This window comes from Lactuca saligna, chromosome 5 (assembly GCF_052625555.1).
Source record: "Lactuca saligna cultivar CGN05327 chromosome 5, ASM5262555v1, whole genome shotgun sequence".
Lineage (NCBI taxonomy): Eukaryota > Viridiplantae > Streptophyta > Magnoliopsida > Asterales > Asteraceae > Lactuca > Lactuca saligna.
Genome location: NC_136421.1, coordinates 250933593 through 250936938, shown reverse-complemented (window position 1 = coordinate 250936938; position 3346 = coordinate 250933593).

The following is a 3346-nucleotide window of genomic DNA, read 5'->3' as shown; positions in this document are numbered from 1 at the left end:
TGATGTGAGCGTCCTTTAATTTTGGGCCAATTTTTGGCTAGTTGGGCCATTTTGGGGTTTTGGGCTTTCATATTTAGAACAAGTAAGGGAAGGGTAAAATGGTCTTTTACCCTAAAAGTTGGGGTTAAAGACTTAGACTCTCAGATATGGTTTATAACCTAATTATTAATTTGGATGTTATTTAATCATATTTAGTGCGGAGATTTCCTAGATTAGCAACCCGAGCATTTATCTGATTTTTTTTAACAGTGTGAGGTGAGTCTCCTCCCAACGGTTAACGGGTCGAAGGCACCAATGCTGACCCATGGATTATGGTTATGTGTATGTTAGTTATTTGTGTGACATTGCATCTCTATATGTATTGTATGTATGTCGGGCAGGGCCTGATGGGTGTGTTGGGCGGGGCTCATCACATGATACAGACAAATATGTTCCGAGCGGGGCTCGATGCTGGGTGGGGCCCGATGGCGGTCAGGCATGGCCCATTATATGTTTGATATGTATTATATGAGGTATTTTGGGGAACTCACTAAGCTTCACGCTTACGGTTTTCAGTTTATGTTTTAGATACTTCCGGATCGAAGGGGAAGAGCTCGGGGTGATCGCATCACACACACCATGATTCCTGCCTTATTTGACTTTGATGTATTGGTAAGATTGATTGACATACTTTGATTTTCAATTATGGTTTTATGAACACGTTTTGTTGATGGTTTTAGTAATATGAAAACGAAAATTTTGTTTTAAATTTTGGAACGTTATACTTTTTGTATAGATTTGTACGGGTTGACAGCTCCACATGTGGTTGCTAGCTACAACTTACGTTTGACGAGTCGAAATGGGCGTTAATGTTTAGTATCTTATTATTTCACAACATTGATGAAGCATTGGTCATGTTTTCGGCACGCCTCCTTTGCAATGTTTTTTTTCAGAGGTTTTCTCTTTCACAGTTCGTTTATAGGCTCATTATAGACCCAAAGTTTACTAGTATGGGATTACAAGTGTGTAAACGGTGTATTTTTATACTTTTTAGTTGGAAAAATTACATTTATTTTATATAATTTGATATTCGAATATATTTATATAAAATATACTTTTGGTTATAAAAGTACTTAGAGTCAAAACATGTAGAACTCATCAACAATTTTTGTTGACGTATTTTAAACGCATGTATTCTCGTGAACTTTGGAGTTGGAAGTACACATCATGTTTATCATGGAAACTTGAGTTCCTTAACTTAGTTTTTGGCCAATTTTTTCATGCCTTTTGTTTATGTTCTGTAAGTTTGTATTTTTGGAATTCTAGAGAATGAAATCCTTGTACTATGATTATTGGAAACATGTAACATATATTTTAAGTTTTTTGTATTATTGATTATGTGTATGTTAACTTTGATCCAACGTTATGTTGCTACCCTGACACTTCTGCCATCATCAGGGAGTGTGACAGATCCTCAAGGCAAACATAACATCCCCAAGCTCTGGGTCATGTGTCGGTAGGTCTGCATCCACGTTCGTATTAGGGTGGATGGAGTCCTTTCCTCCCAACCTATTCAATCCATTATGACATGAGTTCAACTTTCAACTTTTTTCTCTCTCATCTCTCTTCTATCTTTCTCAAACCAAAGGACATGGAAACCCATTTTCCCAACCCACTCAATATTTAATTTTAAAATAAACACACACTAATTAAAATCATTCAAATTTAACTGAAAATATATTAAAGGCGTACAAAATTAATTCACAAACTAGTTAAAAGCATACAGACACAATTTGGTACAAGTTTTAAAGCATGAGATAGAACTAGTTAATGCATAAAAGAATACAGAAAGTCTAAAGAAACAGAAAGAAAATTGATTGAGCAATTCGCCGAAGCAAGAAAATTGGCGGTACTATTTTTGTAGGGGCCATCATCTGGAGGTATCCCCTGTACCTCCAACCCAAAACCAAAAAGGTGACCCAACTCCTGTAACGCTCATGTTTCTAGGCTAAGCATTAATTTAATGGTGTAATAGTTAGGGTCAACACTTATAACATACTTTGAAATAATAAATAGGAATTATTTGAATATTATGTGATTTTATGTGCCTTATACTTAATTATAAGATATAATAAGTTAAGAATATAAATTAGCGTCAAAAATAAAATAATTAATAGGTCCAATATCTATGAAGAAAGTTGTAGTGGTCGGGACAAGGATTCCGAAGATATAAAGAACGCCGATATCCGAGTTATAACGAAGAAGATATGACATGTCGAAGTTTTGCGTCAAAACCGGTACGACACTGGGAAACGTACAATTTAGTTTATGATAAACTACTTTTTATCCTTAGGAGTCTAAATGAAAGTTGTAGAGTACGTCTCCACCTACGCGTGGATATAAAGAACGTTAAAAACGGAGTTCATATGCAAAAGTTATGACCTTCCGAAGAGACAGTTGTCTAAAAGCATGACACGTGTCAGAAACCCTAAATTGACTGGACTCACGATGTGAGCCCCTTTTCTCATGACGTGAGGAGTCAAAAAGTCACATTTCGAAGCTAGAATTCTACAGGAACGATAACTCAAAAGCTCACGACGTGAGTAATGAATTCTCACAGCATGAGGAGTCAAACAGACACTATTCAAGCCTGGAACGCAGATGTCGAAGCTACAAGGTGATTCATCCGTGGCTCACGACGTGAGTAATGACTTCTCACGACGTGAATGGGCCGAAATCAACCTATAAATAGCAAGTTCAACCTCATTCACTTCTTACACCAAATCTTCTTTCTCTCTCTCGTTTTCTAAAGTCGTTCCGCGTCCCGAGTCCGACGATCATGAGCCGTTGACCGTTTTTAGATTCTATCTACTCCCGCTACTAAAGTGAGTGCATATTTATTTTCATCTTACGCATAGATATGAATTATTTTATATAAATTACATGTTATGTGTGCATATTGTTTGTATACTTGTTATCTATGTTAGACGAACACTGTTATACATGTTTTAAATGATTTAAACTGTATATGTATTTTATATCTACAAATATGTTGGGGGTAAAACATGGGTAGATGAAATATTTAGTGTGTGATGAAATAAAATGATGAGAGGCCTCGATGTTGTTGTTGATCTAGTCATCTAGCAGAGTATAGATGACAACCACAGACTATTCTTGATAGTCAAGTGGAACGCTAGCAGGCCCGCAACCTATAGGTGTTTGTGAACGATGTGTTCACTGGTGTACTCTATCCCCCTCATGGTTTCCTTACGGGTATTTATTGTTGAGGAAACCCCTTAGCAATAGTGTCCATCCCGATGATAATCCTTAGGATAGATCCCTTACAATAGGTGTTTTAGGGACGTAA